This window comes from Lactuca serriola, chromosome 2, assembly GCF_051521515.1.
Source record: "Lactuca serriola cultivar US96UC23 chromosome 2, Lser_US96UC23_V15, whole genome shotgun sequence".
NCBI lineage: Eukaryota > Viridiplantae > Streptophyta > Magnoliopsida > Asterales > Asteraceae > Lactuca > Lactuca serriola.
In genome coordinates, this window is record NC_136409.1 from 74,374,216 (window position 1) to 74,396,315 (window position 22,100).

Below are 22,100 nucleotides of genomic sequence, written 5' to 3' on the forward strand. Positions count from 1 at the left end.
CGATTTAAATCATTTGTTAATCAATTGATATTCATTTGATTCAGGATTTCATAGTTAGCCCAAATCTCAAATTGATTACTATTTGTTGGTCCGATGCAAGCCCAAAAGTTCAATTCATTACTGTTCATTGAATGTTTCAATCTAGCCCAAAATTAAATTAGACGGTATCTTACTTCGTTATTCTATCTCCGTCATTTGTTGTACGCCATTTGCTTCCATGGTTGTACAATGTTCATGTTCTTGACTCCACTTTTGATCATCGCGTTCTTGTATTTTCAGTATCATCTCATTGTGACTTTTAATCGATTCAGTTTAGATGATAACCTTGAATTTTAAAATTGATGTCATATGAGATTTGTTGTATAAATGTCGAATGTGTTCCAGTTCAAGAGTTGAAATCGTAAAATTGAGTCTTTGATTTTATAAAAATTGATCAAGAACGGTCGAAGGAGATGAAGAACAGTGGAATAAACATGTTTTGATCCGAATTTTTTTATTGGAATCTTCGATTTCATGTTTCTTGCACTTTGATTTCGAAAAGTCAAGTTTAGAAGAAGTCAAAACTCGATTTCTATTGGTTGATTCGTTGAAATGGAAGTTGAAATCATTTCATATAAGTTGTTTTGAGGCTATAGATTTCGAAATCAAGTCTAATTTGGTGGTTAAATTTCAATTTGCTTGGATTGGAATTCTTGGTGTCATGAGCAGTTCGAAGCGAGGGCAGCATTGTTGACAAATTCGATTTTGAATATTGATTGATGTTAGAATCGATTTTGATTGTTTGAGTGATGAACGAAATGAACTGAGTACGAATATTTTTTGTTCCTGTATGGTCAATGATTTTTATGGTGAATTTGATTTTGAAGTCGATGAAATGAAAGAAGTGAAATCGGTTTTGGGTTGAACTGGAAAAGAAAAGGGTTGATGTTTCATTGGATTGATTGTCAAAGTATTTGGGATCGATTGTCAAATGGAAAATGTTTTGATTTCGAAGCCTTTGAAGTCGACAGTAATTCGACTGAAGATTTTGATTTGGTGTTGTCGATTGATGATTTGGGTCAACGAACCATAAGCAAATGGATGGTTGATTTTCAAAGAATTGTAATAACGAAGGATTGAGAAGTTGATTCTTAACGAAGACTTAGAATCTTGATTTGTTAGTTTGGAATCAATGGCTTCGTTTATTAATGAAAAGGAGATGATTTTCGTTAAAATGGGTTATGGTTTTTGGTGATTGAGATACGAAGGGGTATTTTTATGGGATTTATACGAAGGGTTCCTATGTTTTGGATTGATGTTAATGAACGAAGACAGTGATTTGGATTTATTTTCGAAGGGTATGAATTTACGAAGAGGAGAGAGAAAGTGTCCGACTCTTGGTACGTTTGTGAATTGGAGAAGAAAACAAATATTTTCGAATTGGGTCCCTGATCTTTTATCAAAGTGACTCAAACAGTCTAATTTCGAATGTTGGGGCAAGGCTTCGAATATTTTGGGGATTCTTCGCATGTTTGGTGAAAAAGGGCAGAATTTACGAAGATGGTCCGTGAGACTTCGAATTTTTGGCAGTTTTCACCCAAATTCGAAAAACGACTATTCTTTGAGAGCTACGATTGCTGATCGGATTGTGTTTGCGTTTATAGTTACTAGACTTATCCAAGTGGGAGACTGCTGGATTAGTGTCTAAGGCTGTAACTATATTCGGTAAGTACTTGACCCGATTGTGCATGGTCCTTTTGGGTTGCCTTCACCATAGAAACTTGATAGGATGATTTATATAGAGAGAAGAGATATTATTATTAATGTATTATTGGATTAAAGGAATAATAATAATATTTGATTAATATAAGTCATAAATTAATTAGGAATTAATTTGGTGACTTAAAGAGATTAATTAAAGGAAGGGGTATAAACTGTCAAATGTGTGATAGTTGTAATTTGAGCTAAGAATCCTTATGGATATGGGTTGGACGATTTTAGGGATGTGGGTCACCTAGAAAACGTCCAAGGCCTATCTAGGAGGGATATTGGATTGCTTTGAGGCTAAGTTATCCAATTAGAGTTTTAGGGTGAAACCCTAGGAGCTCACAGTATAAATAGACCCTTGGGGTTGTGGAAATCGTGACCTTTGTTATTGGAGTAACCCTAGGGCCGATTTCTCTCTTCCTTACCTCTCTCAAATCATCTTCTTGCTAGTTGGTGTTTGTAAGCCATTAGAGGAGTGAAAATTGTGACTCTAAGCTCCAAGGAGAAGAAGGTTTCAAGCAAGTAATTCAAGGTATGATTCTAGATATGTTTTCATATGTTATGATTGTTAGTTTACATTAGATCTATCCATGAAAGTCTTGGATACATAATGCATGTTCGATCAGAGAAACCTTGATCCAAGCTATAGGGTTGTATGTGCACATAGGGAAAGTTCCTATGTCCAAAACCCATCACAAGATCCCCCTTTGCGGTAGTAGACGCGAAAGACTAGTTCGGTTAAGAAAGAACAGACTTCTTCACTGTCTTGAACACCTTCGGTATAATGGCCAAAAGAGTGTGACGAAAGGATATATACCACCGAAGCATGTCAGAGTAGTTCTTCTTATCTGAATCACTATTCTGTTTACATATGTGAGTTATGTCAAGAACGTGCTCCAAGTAGGAAGTGGAGAACATGTGTTTGTCAACAAGAGCGAAAAGAAATCTTTCACATTCTGTTCTAGTGAACATGACAGTGTGATGGACTGGATCAATCTTGCCCAATTTTATCTTATTTAAATCACTTGGCTTCCCGATATTCTTCACAATTGGCTTCTTTCTCAGAACATTTGCAATTTCCCGATCCATCTTAGCAACCTCATGGATGTAGGAAGCCAACATTCTCTTAATATGATCGAGGATCGGGCCATAGTGTTCTTGATTTGTAAGAAAAATATTGAACAACAGAATCCAATCGTGTGGGTTCAGGTTAGGAAGATCAGCTAATGAAATCACATGAACCGAGTTATCAGAACCTCGGGTCACCCTGAACTTCACATTGATGAATTTCCCAGCAGCATACGACTTCAATACCTTGACAGAGGTTATTTTCTGAGCACTCTATGTCAAGTATTGGGGTTGAGAAAATTCAAAATAAAAATCTATCAAATCACGATCAACCTGTGGGTGAGGAGAAGGGACTTCAACCGTTGAATCAAAACAGTGGAACATGAATGCCCTATAGGTGATAGGCATATCAAACTGAGAATCCCTTGTGTTTTCACATTCAAAGGATGTCACAGGTTCCAACCAGTGAGTGCTAGCAGACTCAATTTCTTCTTTAATTAATCTTTCCCGTGTCCAAGTAGGAAAGAGAGCCTGCTTGCAAATTAGATCATCTTGATCTGCTTTCTGCTTTCTCTCTTCATCCTCTCTTTCTCTAGCTATTTTCAAATTTTCACCAGCCTCTTTTTCCCTTTTCTTTCACTTTAAAGCATCAGAGATAGTTTCTTCTTCTTCATCATCACTATCTTTCACAACACCCTTTGGTATTTCCTGTCCACCAAAACCCGAAACTGCATTAACCTTCGGTTCGGTTTTGATAGTGACTTTGGGAGGAATTGGAGGATTCTGATCAGCTTCTCCCCTTGTTGCGGAGTGATCATAGGCTCCGTAACACCATGAATCTGACTTAAAATATGAATAGTAGGAAGAAGTTTAGCCGTCAAATGATCCCGGATGGTGAGGTTGAGAACAGGATCATGAGCATTAACAAGATTACTGAGAACCAAGAGAACATCCCCAACACTGCTTTTAAGAATGGCCCGCTCAGTTTGAGTGAAGCAATCTCCTTCTAAGCTTGAGCAAGATGAGTATTTCGGACTTCGAATTGAGTGGTCTTGAGAGCAAGTTCGTCCATTATACTGTTTTTCATGGCTAGATCAGCCTGAAGCTTATCAAGGCGAGAGGCGACCGAAGTAAGAAGAGAAGTATGATCAGCCTGGAGCGCAGTTTGAGCAGAATCAAACTTTGATGTCTCTTCTTGAAGGGACTTTGTGAGAGAATCAACTGAAGCATTAACCTTCGTAGCATTGGTGTCGGCATGGCCTTTGAATGATTCCAAGGAAATCTTTGAATCGTGAACTATATCAGTTACTTCGGTTGCTGCCTTCTTGAAGGTAGATGTGGAGGCATCTACATCCTTTGTGGAGTTGTCGATTGAGGTTGTATATTACTGAAGAACAGTATCAAGAAATGCTTTTAACACAACATCAGAATAAGGTGTTGAGGGAGTGAGCAACTTATCAAGCTTATCATTGATATCATTTAAATGTTGTTTGGTCACCGGAGCAACATCATCATCTTCACTTGGAATGCGATAAGGACTGTAATAAGTGGAATCAAAATCAAAGTTTTTCGCCTCCCAGAATAGGCTCAGAGTTTGTCGAAGGTGATGGTGAGAGATGTTTAGCGGTGACAGGGGTGTCAACGCCAAAGGTATGTGCCCCCGTATCATATACACTGACACTCACCGAAGCGCCAGTGGGAGCTGAAGGTGCAGCGGTATCAGCCTTTCGCTTTTTAGGAGAGGAGGGACCTTCGTTTTCGGCTTTCTAACACTCCTGTTTCTTCCCCCTTTTGTAGGTTTTTCAGCTGCCTCCAAAGCGCTCTTCATCTCAGGAGTGCATTGTCTTGGACCCAAAGGAGTTAATTTCCTGTAATCTGCCATAACTCTACTTTCACTCGTGACACATCAACTCATTTTTTCAGGAATAGAACTGATGTAAATGAACTTTGTAGGGTCAGTAACAATAATTTTGACTGTGTGAAACCTAGCAATAGAAGACTTCAAATCATCCGCTATGGCAGGAACCTGAAAGGTCTCAATGGCTCTGCGAGTGACTAATGTTCATAAACGAGCACATGAAATATCAGAATGTTTGGTCGAAGAGTTGAGACTCTACACCATTTGTGACCAGAGTAGTGGTCCATAATCCAAATTGATTCCCTGGTAGAGACCATAAAGAATGGTCATGAATCCTTTACTTGCCCCATCAGACCCTGCAACCCGTTCTGCTAACCCCTTGTAGAGAAGTGTGAGCAGTCTGTTCCATTGAGGTGGTAAGCATGACTTCTTGAATTTCATCACTGTAGTTAGAACGTCCGTGTATCCCATATCATAGAACATCGAAAACAACTGAGTGGTTGGTATGAAGTCCGGAGAGATGACAGAAGCATCAGCAGCAAGCCCTAGCAGAGAACAGAAGCGTGCTTTGGATACCGATGTCTTGTGATTAAAGATTTCGAAAAAGATCTGTTCCTTATGTTTGTCATAGGAAGCCGTGAAATACACCTATGATAGAAGGGACACTGGAACTGATTCGAATTGTGTTAGAGCAATCAAAAATGGATAATACTTGAGACACTCTACAACGTGAAGCATGTATGAATCATAAAGAAAAGGATCCAGCTGAATGATGACATTCTGATTCGGTTTTATCTTGAGCAAGGTTGAAGCAACTATTTGATCTTGAATAGAGGATGATTTTGCCATTGTTGAAGCACTTAAGAAGATGGACAGTTGAATATCGCCTGGTGTATTCTAGAGAGAAGTTGAAGAAGGTAAGAAGGTATAATAGGCATGAGAACTTCCTTTTGTACCATTGCCAGGAGAGAGAAAATGTCGGTTGTGATGATACGATTTCTGAAATGTTGCCTGTAAAAGTGGGATTTGACAGCTTGGTTTCCCTAGAAACACGTCATCAGGCGTGGGTGTAGAAACCATTTCAGATTTACGCGCCCAAAAACGAATTCTTGTCCTTATCCAAATATTGTCTCTTCAATTCTGAAAAAGGTTCATATTAAGCCACCTTCGCTTCTCCATAAGAAAGTGAACCACCATATCTGTTAGAACCGAACGCACAAATCTAAAAAGTGCCATTAGTACCATAATCAAGATTTTGGAAAATCATAATGATCTTCGTGCAAGGGTGTGCCAAATAAAAAGAAATAAATCAAGATGTGTATGGGATAAAATTGATGTCTTGAAAGTCATAAAACAAATGATCCCAGGCACGGATCTCTTCCTTCAAAGTCAAGAGAGACTGAGAAGTGTCTGTGTGGTTTCCCATAAAATCCGATCAAATGTTTGTTAAGAAACATTGAAAGGAATGTTTTCAAGTATAGGCTTTAGTGGTTGGTTTAGCTTCAACCAAACTTCGATATTTAAAATAAGACCGTAAGTGAGATGAAGTACTTGTGAGACCGATGTGCTCTGTTGAACAAGTAGGGTTGGAGAATTTATTTTGTGACTGGATAATTGTTAGAAATCTCAAAACAAATCTAAAACTTGATCTAAGGGAAGAAACGTCTTGGTGATTGACGATATCATAAAGATCACGCAAAAATTAAAAAAAAGGATTTCGTAAGGTACAAGTAATAGCTTGAAGACATTAGCTTTCACCGTCAATTCATTCAAAGTGTTGGATTTTGGGTTTCACTCAGCACATGGTGATCGTGACTAAGATCATCAACACAGATGTTATGTAACCATAAACCTCAGTGGTAATTGATGAGAGTCTCAAGGGTTACGATTGTGAAGCAAAATTGTGATGGAGAATAATGAGATGGTTAAAGAGCCGAAAGTACCTCTGCTAATTAAGAATGACAAAGCAGAAAAATTTTAACTCATTGAGAAGAGTAAGGTAGCTCGTGACTTGAGTGAGTTTAGCAGCCTAATTGGGAAGAAACGATAGGTGTCGATCGAATCATTAAGGCTTCACTCAGAGTCTAGGAGGCGTCGGTCTAAATGCAGTAGCATGCTTCTAGGGACACTTAACTAGTACAAAGATAAGAGTGTTATACCTGCCCTGGCTCCAATCGAGATAGCATCTGTGATTATCAAAACAAAAGAAATGAAATTAAATAAAAATAGGAAAATAAAAATATTTTTGGATTTTTGAAAATTTCTGAAAAAGAATAAAAACATAAAATAAAAATAAAAATATTTTTGGATTTTCGTAAATTCTGAAAAATAATAACAACAGAAAATAAAATAAATACTAAATGTAAGCACACGAGAGAATAAAATTGCTTTACAAAAATATACAACCGAAACCATAACTTAGAAAAGATGAAGCGAAATGGCCCGAGCGTTCGGTTCATTTCGATTCCAAAAAATTGTAGAGCCGATATAGACCGAACGTTTGGTTCATTTCAGTTCCCGAAAATTCTAGAGCCGAAATAGACCAAGCGTTCGGTTCATTTTGGTTCCCGAAAATTCTAGAGCCGAAATAGACCAAGCGTTCACTCTATTTCGCTTCTTCAATTTTTAGTGAAACAAAGTGGGTTTCGGTACCGACTCATCTTCCATCATTCCCAAACCTTGTAGAATTTTATTAAAGCTTGCTTCTGGGAGGGCTTTAATGAAGATGTCAGCCAATTGGTATGAGGACCGAACGAAGTGAACTTCAACGTTCCGATCTTCCACATGGTCCTTTATGAAGCGGTATCTTAGTGTAATATGTTTAGTCTTCGAGTGTTGCACCAGATTGTGACATATATGAATCACACTTTCTGAGTCATAGTAGAGAGGGATCTTCTTCATGCTTAAGCCATAATCTCTTGGCTTTGTATCCCTATGACCTGCGATGTACAAGATACTGCAGCGATGTACTCAACTTTGGCTGTGGAAAGAGACACACAAGTTTGTTTCTTTGACTACCAGCTGACAAGTTTGCCATCAAGGAACTTGCATCCACTGGTTGTGCTCTTTCGGTCTAATCCACATCCACCAAGATCAGCGTCAGAGAAAGCTTGAACAAAGAAGCTGAATTTTGCAGGATACCAAAGACCGAGAGACGAGGTTCGCTTCAAATAACGGAAAATATTTTTCACTGCAATCATATGAGGTTCTCTTGGATTTGCTTGAAACCTTGCACAATCGCAGACAGAGAACATTATGTACGGTCTACTAGCTGTTAAATACATTAGAGATCCTATCATCTGACGATAGAGAGTCACATCAACAGCCGGTTTCTCAAGAGATAGAGTCAGCTTTATGCCAAATGCCATTGGAACCTTTACTTTGGAATCTCCCATCATGCCGAACTTTGCCAGCAAAGTCTTCATTTACGCTTGCTGATTAATGAAGATGCCTTCTGGTCCCTGTCTTCTATTCAATCCAAGGAAAAAGTTAATCGGACCCATTGCGTTCATTTCAAATTTAGTCTCCATTAAATTCTTGAATTGAGCTGTTAAGCTAGGATTTGTGGAGCCGAACATGATGTCATCGACATAAATTTGAACTATCATTAAGTTTTCGCCCTCTTTCTTGCGAAAGAAGGTTGGGTCAACCAAACCTTGTTTGAATTTTGACATTTTGAGAAAGCGTGTTAGAGTTTCATACCATGCTCTCAGGGCTTGCTTCAAACCATAGACTGCTTTATCCAGTATGTAGCAATGATCACGATACTTTTCGTTCATAAATCCGGGTGGTTACTCAACGTATACCGTTTCATCCAGTTCTCCATTCAAGAAAGCACATTTTACATCCATTTGGAAAACTTTGAAGTTTTTATGTTCAACATATGCCAAACAGATTCTCACTGACTCCAACCTTGCTATAGGAACAAAGGTCTCTTCATAATCTATTCCTTATTCCTGGCAATATCCTTTCACCACCAGCCTTGCTTTGTTGCGAATGATGTTACCCTCTTTATCTAACTTATTTCTAAAAACCCATTTTAAACTGACTATCGATGCATCCTTTGGTGTGGGAATCAGCCTCCAAACACGATTACGTCCAAACTCATGGAGTTCGCCTTGCATATCTTGCACCTAATCAGAGTGATCAAGACCAACATGTACCGTTTTTGATTCAATTTTGGAGACAAACGAATTAAACATTCAGAATTCTACTTGAGGGAATAAAGCAGCTTGCTTCGCCTTCAGTTGAGAGCGTGTGAGAACTCCCTCTAATGATTTACCATGAATTTGAGTTTTAGAGTGATCTTTTGTCCACTTTATGAGAGGAGGGTAATTTGGGTCATAGGCAGGATCCAACTCAGCATTGACTTATTCTTCCAGTTCTGACAGATCGCCTTCGTCATTTGCATTTTCATTCTCCCCTCAAATGGCGAACCGAATCCCATATCAGGTTCAGTACTCTCCCCCTCAGATAGATCATCATGGGTTGGTGTTACTGATGGGTTCTCCTCCTGGAAAGGCAATTCAGTTGTTTCTAGTGTTAACAAGCCCTCCCCTGCAGTACTGAGCTTTCTTTTGGAGGGTCATTGTGGTTGGATGATCATTTGATGTAGTAGGTTCACTTTCCATGGCTTTAGCAACTTCATCGATAATTTTCTTCAAGGAGTCAATCTTGTTATCTACTGCTTTCGCTACTAAGTTGATTGCCTTCTCTGGTTCATCAAAGAGCAGCATGTACTCTTCAAACAGATTGGAATTAGGAATTGAGACTTGACCTGATGCCGAAAATATTTCTTCCGTTGGACCTTTTCTTGCTTGAATTTTCTTCATATAATTATCATCAAAAGTTACATAATAGGTTTCTTCAATTTTCGTATGGGGTGATGGAAAATCGCTTGTTGAGGAATGACCGGTTTTGCGTGTAACAAGCGACAACTATAGCATCTTCCCAAAAGTATAATGGAAGAGAAGCGAAACTCAGCATGGTTGGGGCTGCTTCACATAATGAACGATTTCTCCTTTCAACAATCCCATTCTGTTGTGGAGTATAGGGAGCAGAGAAGTTGTGAGTTACTCCCTTTTCAGCAGGAAACTCTTCAAGGTCTTTGTTTTTGAACTCTAGACCATTATCGCTTCTTATGTTTCTTACCACCTTTCTCAGCTACAATTCCACTTTCTTGATGAAAACCTTCAGCTTGGGAGTCGCCTCTGATTTCTGTTTAAGAAAGAAAACCCAGGTAAAGCATGAAAAATCATCAACAATCACAAGTATGAACTTACTACCACTGATGTTTTCAATAGCCGAAGGGCCACACAAGTCGATGTACAGCAATTCAAGTGGTTCAATGATTTTTGTATTGATACGAGAAGGGTAACTCTTTCTTCTCTGCATGTCCATGTCGCATGTTGTGGACATGTGTTCTTTGTCAAATTTGAGAATAGGAAGACACGCACATGATCACCAAACACCAGTTTATTGATATCTTTGAAGTTCAGGTGTGAAAGTCTTCGGTGCCATAACCAACTTTCGTCTGAGTTTGCCTTTGTCAGAAGGCATACAGTTGGCTTTCCTCTGATTGGATTAATATTCAGTGGATACATCTTACCATTGCGCATTGATTTCAATAGGACTTTCTTAGTTTTCTTTTCGATGATCTCTGAACCCTCGTCATCGAACGAAATCTTTAATCTGGTTCCCACAACTAGTTGAGAGACACTGATTAGGTTATGCTGTAATCCTTCCACGTAAGCTACTTTGCGAATTAAAAGTTTCCCATATCCTTTGATCTTGGGTTGTGTTGCTATGGATTGATTTGTGATACAATGACATTTTTAAAATATTTATTAATGAAAGTATGTTTTAAAATGTGAAAAATTGTTTGAAATTTTGGGTGTTACAAGTTGGTATTAGAGCCTTGGTTTGAGGGATTCGGGTGCACCTTCGGACGTATCTGAACTCAAACTGAGGATTTGAGAGATTTTCAAAATAAAATCACAGAATTTTTTCTCAAGAAGTAAAAAGTTTTGAAAAGAGCAAAGCAGAACAGTGTGTACGATCAGCCAGCGCCCGAACGGTGATTTCCCAAAATACCCTTATATTAGGTGTTATGAGATATGAGATAACATGTTATGCATGCTGGAGTAGACTAGATATTCTAATTAGGACTAGAGTGGCCATATTTGTGATGCCTTAGCCTAGGGGTTTTGATGCTAGGAGATGCTTGAGAGTGAATAGATAGCAGCGAGGAGCTTATGAGAGATTTGCTAGAGAGTAAACTATGCATAGTGAGAGTAGAGTACTTAGGATTTGGGATCCTAGGAGGAGGACTTGGGGTGAATAATTAAGCGGTGTGGATAGTAGTATTAGGCCTGTACTACTGAAGACATCGGAGCAGTGCGCAACTCAAGTAAGAATCCTTGGGGTACCAGGGAACGAGTAGGGTTGAGTTATCGAGTGCGAGTATGCTCGAGCGAGTCTCTGATATTTTATGTTGTATTTCAGAGACTTCATGGTTGGGACACGCCACATACCTGAGAGCAGTGGTGTTAGTGATGAGAAGATCCGCAGGTTGATTCACGAGGAGGTGGTTGCTTCAATCCGAGCCGAGATACCGGAGATGTTTGGGTCTATGAAGACAACTCTAATCGAGACTTTTGATGAGCGTTATGCTGCTCTCTCAGATGTTGAGGGATGCTTCTATACCTGTCTCTCAGAGCCGAGATACGGGACGTAGGATCCGATTGCTGCGATGAGATGGATTTCTGATATTGAGGGATGCTTATATACCTGTGTTGTCCAGAGCATCTGAGAGTTCGGTTCGTGCTTAACCAGATTCGCTTGGGAGCAAATGACTGGTGGAAATTTGTGACATCGCACTATTCTTCTGCAGAGCTTGCCACGGTGACCTGGGAGAGGTTCACCGCTATGTTTCGTGATGAGTACGTTCCCCCGGTGGAAAGGGAGCGTTTGGCCCAAGAGTTCTTGACCCTCAAGCAGGGTACCCAATCTGTTACAATGATCACCAGGATGTTCCATGAGAGGTCGATGTTCTGCCCTGAGCACGTGTCTTCCGAGCAGGCACGCATGAGTCGGTATTTGAGCATTTTGAGGAGAGACATCCGCGAGTTCGTGGAAAACTCTTTGTACCGGACATATTCCGAGCTTCAAGAAAATGCCTGAAAGATGGAGATTGAGCTCGGGACTCAGGCCAGGGAGGAGGCAGAGTCTCAGGGGAGGGATCGGCGACCGGCACAGTCCTAGCCGGCAGCCAAGCGGGCCAAGCCCGCTGATTCGAGATAAGGGAACCAGAAGGGCAGCACTTGTGGCAAGTGCGACAAGAGTCATGAGGGGGTTTGTAGAGCAGGGTCTTCCTACAAGTGTGGCAAGGAGGGGCACATGGCCAAGGATTTCCCCAAGGGGTTTGCAGTCTGTTTTCAGTGCAACCAGACCGGACACCGGAAGGCCGAGTGTCCGCAGTTGCAAGGGTCAGCACGTGAAGCATCACAGGGATCTGCCCCTGCTGCCGTACAAGCTACAGAGAGTTGGCCAATGAAGGCCGAGGTGCCAAAGGCTCGCAGGAGAGCCTTCCAGTTGACAACAGAGAAGGTCCGCGCAGCGCCCGATGTTGTGGCTGGTATGTATTCTTTCATCTATTTATTTTGATTTTGTGGTATTATGATTATATTATGATGTGCGTAGGTACATTTCTAGTGAATTTTGTACCTGCTTTGGTGTTATTTGACTCGGGTGCGACTCGGTCTTTTCTGTCGTTAGCCTTTAGTCAGCACATCAGTATCTATAGGGAGCCGTTGAGTCGACCTTTGCGAGTTTCCATAGCTGACGAGAGAGCGGTGTATGCCACTGATGTGATTTGAGGATGTTTACTCGAGATCTTCGGTGTTGAGTTTCCGATTGATTTGGTCCCGATTGAGATGGGAGATGTCTGTGTTATCGTGGGCATCGACTGGTTGAGTAAGTTTGGAGCGGTTATCAACTGCGAGCGACAGTTGGTGACCATGCGAGACCCTAGTGGGGGAGTTTTTACGGTTTTGGTTTGGTGTTTTATGGTCCATTTCTAGGGTTAAGTCCCAAAGGTGGAGACTTTATGAGCAAGAGGGGCTCCATGGACCTAGATTTGTCCCATTTCAGTGTTATGTGTGATGTTGATCCAAAAAAAATCCCAACTTGGTCGTTGTTATGGAGTCATGTTAGAGTTATTAGCTTTTAAGTGATGGAAATGGAATGTTATGGGTGTTGGTGACTTTTACAGCCATGCAAAGGCTTAAAGTCACCAACTTTATGGATTAAGAGGCTTAGGGGTGGTCAGATCTGAAAGTTGGACGTGTGTCTTAACCGTTTAAGACCCCAAAAGCAAAGGAGTCTGAAACTGGGAGTTACGTTGGGCGTAATACCAGTACACGCAGCGTAAGGGGTCGCGTTCCCCATTTTTGTGAGGTTGCCGGGTACGCCCAGCATACAGGTTTGGTACGCGCAACGTAACCCGGAGAGTCGACTTTTGTTGACTTTTAGGGTTTTGTCAATGTTAGGGTCTTTGAGCCATGGGCGGGGTAAAATGGTCTTTTACCCTTCTGAGGGTGCTAAAAGTGGGATTAGTCTAGCCTTGAGAGTGGTATTGATTAGAGTGCTTATTCCATGTGATTAGGCGGAGGCTAGACCAGATTTTACCGAGTTCGAGATTAACGGGTTACCCGAGGTGAGTCTTCTCACTATACTTTATCTACAGTGGTAATTAGAGTTGTATGACAGAGTATCTTGTATGTTATTTATGTGATTGTGGTACACTACATTATTTCTATGTTCTTCACATCGTGTATGTTCCAAAGTTTACAGAGTTAGAACCGGAAGGTTCAAAGAGTTAGAACCGGAAGATTCACAGAGTTAGGACCAGAGGGTCCACAGAGATATAGCATCGAGTGGCTATTATGTGTTATATGTAGTATTTTGGAGATTTCACTAAGCATTTATGCTTACAGTGTGGTGTTATGTGTTTCAGGTACCAGTGAGGATCGCGGGAAGGCGCCAGCATGATCAGTACACACATGAGGAGTTTTTATACATTATGATCTTGGGTTGTGTTGCTATGGATTGATTTGTGATACAATGACATTTTTATAATATTTATGAATGAAAGTATGTTTTAAAATGTGAAAAATTGTTTGAAAATTTGGGTGTTACAAGTTGGTATCAGAGCCTTGGTTTAAGGGATTCTGGTGCACCTTCGGGTGTATCTAGCCTCAAACTGAGGATTTGAGAGATTTTCAAAATAAAATCACAGAATTTTTTCTCAAGAAGTAAAAAGTTTTTGAAAAGAGCATAGCAGAGCAGTGTGTACGATCAGCCAGCGCCCGAACGGTGATTTCCCAAAATACCCTTATATTATGTGTTATGCGATATGAGATAACATGTTATGGATGCAGGAGTAGGCTAGGTATTCTTATTAGGACTAGAGTGGCCTGATTTGTGATGCCTTAGCCTAGGGGTTTTGCTGTTTGGAGATGCTTGAGAGTGAATAGATAGCAGCGAGGAGCTTATGAGAGATCTGTTAGAGAGTAGACTATGCATAGTGAGAGTAGAGTATTTGGGATTTGGGATCCTAGGAGGAGGACTTGGGGTGAATACTGAAGCGGTGTGGACGAAAGTATTGGGCCTGTACTACTAAAGACACTGGAGTAGTGCCCAACTCAAGTAAGAATCGTTGGGGTACCAGGGAATAAGTAGTGTTGAGTTATCGAGTGCGAGTATGCTCGAGCGAGTCTCTGATATTTTATGTTGTATTTCAGAGACATCATTGTTGGGACACACCACACACCTGAGAGCAGTGGTGTTAGTGATGAGGAGATCCGCAGGTTGATTCACGAGGAAGTGGTTGCTGCATCCGAGCCGAGATACCAGAGATGTTTGGGTCTATCAAGACCACTCTGATTGAGACTTTTGACGAGCGTTACGCTGCTCTCTCTGATGCTGCTGTTGCTGCGGCTACCGCAGTCATCACTGATGCGAGGCCACAGTGGGTGACTCGTTATTGTACCGAGAGTTCAGCAACATGAAGCCACCAGAGTTTGACGGGACGCAGGATCCGATCGCTGCGATGAGATGGATTTCTGATATTGAGGGATGATTCTATACGTGTCTTGTCCGGAGCATCTGAGAGTTCGGTTCACGCTGAACCAACTTCTCTTTGGAGCGAAGGACTGGTGGAAGTTTGTAACAGCGCACTTTTCTTCTGCAGAGCTTGCCGCGGTGACCTGGGAGAGGTTAACCGCTATGTTTCGTGATGAGTACGTGCCCCTGATGGAAAGGGAGCATTTGGCCCAGGAGTTCTTGACCCTCAAGGAGGGTACCGAGTCTATTACAGTGATCACCAGGAGGTTCCATGAGAGGGCAATGTTCTGCCCTGAGCACGTGTCTTCCGAGCAGGCACGCATTAGTCAGTATTTGAGCATTTTGAGGAGAGACATCCGCAAGTTCGTGGCTAACTCGTTGTACCGGACATTTGCCGAGCTTCAGGAAAATGCCCGGAAGTGGGAGATTGAGCTCGAGACTCAGGCCAGGGAGGAGGCGGAGTCTCAGGGGAGGGATCGGCGGCCGGAAGAGTCCCAGCCAGCAGTTAAGCGGGCAAAGCCCGCCGATTCGAGATCCGGGACCCAAAAGGGACGCACTTGCGAAAAGTGCGGCAAGAGTCATGAGGGGTTTGCAGAGCATTGTCTTGCTACAAGTTTGGCACGGAGGGGCACATGGCCAAGGATTGCCCCAAGGGGTTTGCAGTCTGTTTTCACTGCAACTAGACCAGACACCGGAAGGCCGAGTGTCCGCAGTTGCGGGGGTCATCACAGGGAGCATAAAAGGGATCTGCCCCTGCTTCCGTACGAGCTACAGAGAGTCGGCCAACGAAGGACGAGGCACCAAAGGCTCACGGGAGAGCCTTCCAGTTGACAACGGAAGAGGTCTGCTCAGCGCCCGATGTTGTGGCTGGTATGTATTCTTTCATCTATTTATTTTAGTTTGTGGTATTATGCTTATATTATGATGTGCGTAGGTACACTTCTAGTGAATTATGTACCTGCTTTAGCGTTATTTGACTTGGGTGTGAGTCGGTCTTTTGTGTCGTTAGCCTTTAGTCAGCACATCAGTATTTGTAGGGAGGCGTTGAGTCGACCTTTACAAGTTTCCATAGCTGACGAAAGAGCGGTGTATGCCACTGATGTGATGCGAGGATGTGTACTCGAGATCTTCGGTGTTGAGTTTTCGATTCATTTGGTCCCGATTGCGATGGGAGATGTCTGTGTCATCGTGGGCATGGACTGGTTGAGCAAGTTTGGAGGGGTTATCAACTGCGAGCGATAGTTGGTGACCATGCGATACCCTAGTGGGGGAGTTCTTACGGTTTATGGAGAGGGTACCCATTCTGGGTCAGCATTTTGTTTGGCCGCTAGAGCGAGGTAGAGCCTACAGCAGGGCTGTAGCGGGTTTGTGGCTTATGTGGTGGATACGAGATTAGATGCAGAGAGACCAAGGTTGGTCGATGAGGTCCCGATAGTCCATGAGTTCCCGGATGTTTTTCTTGAGGAATTTCGGGGAGTGCCTCCCAAGAGGCAGGTAGAGTTCCGTATCGATTTGGTCCCGGAGGCAGCGCCTATCGCCAAGGCGCCCTATCGCCTTGCGCCACCAGAGATGCAGGATTTATCCTCACAGCTGCAGTAGCTGCTGGGGAAGGGGTTTATTCGGCCGAGTAGCTCGCCATGGGGAGCGCCTATCCTTTTTGTCAAGAAAAAGGATGGTTCACACCGGATGTGCATTGATTATCGGGAGTTGAACAAGCTGACGGTCAAGAACCGTTACCCCTTGCCGAGGATCGATGATTTGTTCGATCAATTACAGGGAGCGTCTTGGTTCTCCAAGATTGATTTGAGGTATGGATATCATCAGATGAGAGTGTGTGATGAGGATATCCAGAACACAACGTTCAGGACTCGTTATTGGCATTACGAGTTCATGGTGATGCCTTTCGGGCTGACCAATGCACCGGCGGCCAAGGTTGGATCGTTCGGTGATCGTGTTTATTAATGATATATTGGTGTATTAGAGATCCAGAGAGCAGCATGAGGAGCATTTGAGGGAGATCCTCGGAGTTTTGAGATCGGAGAGGCTTTACGCCAAATTCTCTAAGTGTGATTTCTGGTTACAAGAGGTCCAGTTCCTAGCACACCTCGTCAACCAGAATGGGATATTGGTCGATCCAGCCAAGATTGAGGCTGTGATGAGTTGGGAGGTGCCGAGATCCCCTTCAGATATCAGGAGTTTTCTGGGGTTGGCCGGTTATTATCGGAGATTTATCAAGGATTTCTCCAGGATTGATGTTCCTCTCACCAAGTTGGCCCGGAAGGGTGTGGCTTTCAGTTGGGGTCCGGAGCAGCAGGCCTCATTCGAGACAATATGGTATATTGTGATGCTTCGATATCGGGATTGGGTCTGGTGCTGATGCAGAGAGGGCATGTGATAGCATACGCATCGACGCAGCTGAAGCCTCATGAGACAAGGTATCCTACACTAGATCTGGAGTTGGGGTTGTGGTGTTTGCCCTCAAGATTCGGCGTTACTATCTGTATGGGGTTCAGTGTACCATTTACACTAACCACATGAGCTTGAAGTATCTGATGGATCCGCCCAACCTGAACATACGCCAGAGGAGATGGTTGGATGTGGTAAAGGATTATGAGTGTGAGATCCTGTACCACCCGGGCAAGGCGAACGTTGTAGCCGATGCCTTGAGTCGTAGGGCGGAGAGTGCCCCGATACAGGATGTTTGTATGAGGTTGACAGTGATGACTACGGTTTTGGACACCATTCGAGAGGCCCATGTAAAGGCCATGAGACCGGAGAACCGCAAGAGAGAACGAGTGATCGGGCAAGTATCTGAGTTCATTGCTGATAGCCGAGGGCTTATGACCTTCCAGGGCCAGACTTGGGTGCCATTTGAGGGCGGGGCACGTACCATTTTGATGGAGGAGGCGCACAGGTCGAGATTTTTGATCCATCCTGGGGCCACTAAGATGTAATTGGACCTGAAGAGAGACTATTGGTGGCCCTGTATGAAGGGGGATGCGGCGTGGTTTGTAGAGGGATGCTTGACCTGTCATAGGGTTAAGGCCGAGCACCAGCGACCGTACGGCAAGCTGCAGCCACTTGAGGTTCCCCAGTGGAAGTGGGAATAGATTTCCATGGATTTTATCACCAAATTGTCGAGGACTGCGAGAGGTGTCGATGCAATTTGGGTGATTGTTGACCGGCTGACAAAGAGAGCTCATTTTCTTGATATCAGTGAGAGCTCTTCTGCAAAGAGGCTGGCAGAGTTGTATGTGAGAGAGGTGGTATCGTGGCATGGAGTACCGATCTCGACCATGTCGGACCGAGATATGCGTTTCACTTCTAGGTTCTGGAAAAAATTCCACGAGGAGTTGGGTACGAGGTTGCATTTCAGTACCGCATACCACCCACAGACGAACGGTCAGAGCGAGCGGACGTTTTAGACGCTTTAGGACATGCTTAGGGCATGTGTGTTGGACTTCGGAGGAAGTTGGGACACGTATCTGTTGGATTAATGTCTAAATCCATAAATATATTTGGTAAGACTTGACCCGACCCGGCATGGTCCATTTGGGTTGCATGGTGTCATACATTTGGATAGACTAACATGAGAGAAATAACACTTAAGGTTTATTAATCTATTATAAGTTCTAATATATTAATAAGATTATTTAATTAGTATTGATCAAGAATTAATCTAGAATTAATTAAGTGATCAAAAGAAGACTAATTAAATATATGGGTTGATTGTGTAAATCGTTCATACTTTTGTAGTGGGCTAATGCTCCATGGATTATCAAGTTGGGATAAAAACCATTGGATTCTCCATGGTGTATTTGAAACCATGGATCCAAGGAAACGGAAAGCCATGACAATTAGGGTTTACCCTAATTGTGTCACACTATATAAGCATATCATTTTAAAAGAAATCGGCCACTAGTGAAACAAGGGAGGGCAAGCCGATTTTGAAGTGTTCTATTTTTCTCTCTAAGTTATTCCAAATGCATTTGATGTTGTGTGAACCATTTGAGGTGTCACACTTAGGGCACTATGCTCTCAAGCTACATGGAATCAAGCACCGACAAAGAGGTATGTCATTCTACTAGATTTTATATTATTTGTACTTCATAATATGCTAGTTAGGATAAATACATTGGAAATTTGATATTTGCATGTATAATAGAGAACACATAGATCCAAGGTATTTAGGGTTGCATGTACACCATAGGAGTGTTATAATGCTCAAAACCCAACAGTGGTATCAGAGCCTAGGCTTGTTTTCAATTATACTTGATGCAAATTGCTGAAAAATGCTGAAAAAATCGATTTTCTGGCCTTCTGGGCACTGGACTCGCTGAGTCCACTGATGAACTCGTCGAGTCCATGAAGAAAATCATCCTACTCGTCGATTAGGTTCATACACTCGACGAGTAGGAGCCCCAGACAGCATATTTTCGACTTTTAAGGATGGAATTGGACTAGAATCATTACCCTAAGCTATTTTTGAACCTATAAACCTTTTTTTGATGTGGTAATGTTCATTCTAATCCAATTTCAAAGATAATTGTCAAAAGTTTCATGTTCTGTATTAGTTTAATGTTTCGGCTAATTACATGAAAATTGCTTGATTTGAATTGTCTTGTTCATATGAGTTTAATCAAGATTATGAAAATTGCTAGATATGTTTGTGATAGTTGTTTTTGATCCAAATTGATCTAAAATTTATTCATAAAATGTGTTTTTGTAACTTGTCCTCAAGTTACATGAAAAGTCTCATTAATGAATTTTATTAATTAATAACATAGGTTATGAACTTGAAAAGTATTTTCTCCATAAATTGTTTTATGACCTCCATAACTTGTCCTCAAGTTATGGATTTCCAAGAGTCTCTTCATTAAAAGTTTTAAAAACCTATATTAAACTCATATGTTATGAAATTGAAGAGTTTTGAAAAGTTTCAAAACTTGCCCTCAAGTTTTGGAATTTGTAAAGTTTCCCTCATGAATACTTTAATTCCAAGTTAAGCCCTTAGAATTTTAAAAGTTAAAATTTAACCCTTATACTTTATAATATTATAAGTTAATAATATATATATATATATATATATATATATATATATATATATATATGTATAAGAGCAACTCCGTATTACCGTTAGTAGGCCTCATTCACGAAGCTGGTCTATAAGGGGGGGTATAAGGGTACTGCCTATAAAATGGCAGTTTAATGGGTGTCCACTCTCACCCACCGCTTCCTTGATTGGTGGAGGGTCGTTAGCTGAACGGGTAGGAAAGGACTATAATTCTTCCTTCATTAAAAGTATAATGATAAATACTACGTAACTAACCACTTATAAAATCCCAATCTTAGTTACTTAGGAAAATGTGAAATGGTGCTAAGCCATGAAATTACACTTTGCACCTTTGTTAAGTCGTTAGTGGAGTGTGTGTAGTTAACCGGCACACTAACATGGGACTGACAATGTGTGGCAAAGGGTGACTTAAGTTTTATCATAGATCGGTGGAGCGTGTGTGGTTAACCGGCACATCGATTAGGTGATAAAATTAAGGGTACCAAGTCAATTTGCATGGTTATTCACACCTTGTTTGTGATCCTCGGCATCCCAGTCACAAACTTGAGAGGACACAATCGAGATTCAAACATGCCATTGAAAGTTCAATGTATCTCAACAGATATAGGAGTTTCAAATCCAATTAAAACTTAATTATATTTCGTTTTTCATGGTGGAAATTAGTAAATCTTCATTTACCTACCTTCAAATATTCTATAGCTTGTATTACGACATCCCTCTTCCAAGTTATAAAATAGTTTGTTGGGTCCTAGCCTTAATATTTCGTATTGGGTGTTATAACTAAACTTGAATTTCTCCCATTATAGATGTCATGTTAAGACATCTATGGTCTTCCCAAATCCTCAGGAACAAGCTTTCCTAATGAAGATGATATCCCAAATGGCAATCAAGGTAAAAGATCGATCCCTTTGTTGTGCATTAGTGGGACTAGAAATCATACTTCACTTCCTCCACCTCCTTCAATAATTCTCCTTATCCCACTAGTTTCAAGACTTGATAAGTTCTAAGTCATTCACTCCCTATTGACAAGCCAGGAGAGTCGGGTGTTGAAGTCTCGAGGTAGCTGGCTGTTGACTTGGTTCTTCGGTCACTCCCTGATGACAGATCGCGACATGACCCTTAATGATCTTACATCTTTGCTTGATGCTGAATCAGCAATAATTTGGAGCATTGGTAAAGAAAATTAGATTTGAAGATCTACTTTCCAAACCTATTTGGACATTGACATTGGTGACATTGGAAGTCTAGAAAACTTTCTCTTCCCAATTGAAAGGGATCGGCCATGGTCAAGTCGTTTGACCTAATGTTAAAGAGAAAGGCTAAGTCTGTGATAGTCCCGTATACCATTTCCAAAGAGTCCATATGTTTCCTTTTGCCAATAGGAGGGGTATTGGTTGCGAAGCTGCCAAATTTACAGGAAACCTCATAAGGATGGTAAAGACAAAAGTTTACCTCTACTTCAGGTAAAGTCCATTATCTAACTCTATTAAGTCTCTTTTGGAGATTCTTAATACATGATGTAATGTAATTACATTTTGATGTTTTTGAAGAATCAAAGGAAGCTTAAAGAAAAGGTGTGCTGATTCTGATCGCATGGTTCGATGATCAGAATTTTGAGTTGTTGCATAAGAGTTATGATATATATTGATTAGGAATAGACAACAAAATGTTTTTCATATGTATTTGCATTGCAAGGATAAGTTTTTTCCGCAAGTTTTAAAAGAATTTTTTTTGTTTTATTTATTTTAAGTAACCTTAAAATGGCATTTGTGAAAAATTATTGTTCATATGTTTCCATTGATAAGCAATATTAGGAAATGGATTTGATTCTTCATTTGTGGTAGTGTCATAATTTACCAAATAAAGAAAGATTCTGATCACCCAAGTTTGATTTGGATAGAAACTTGGAATTATGCAAGTTGTATTTGTTGGGTTTTGAGCAATCTAACACTTCCTAAGTGTGCATGCAACCCTAATAAACCTTGGATCTATGTTTGTCTAAATACAGGCAAAATAATAATTTTCCAAGGTTCATAACCAATCTAACATGGCATGGGGAACATTTCAACATAAAAGAGTTAGAAGAGATTACATACCTTTCTTTGATGAGTTTGATTCTTAAGGAGTTTGAGGGCCAAGCACCAATAGTGTGAATGCCTCAAATGGAATCACAAATCACCACAAACACTTGGAAACTTTGAGAGAGTGTATACACACACTAATTTTCGG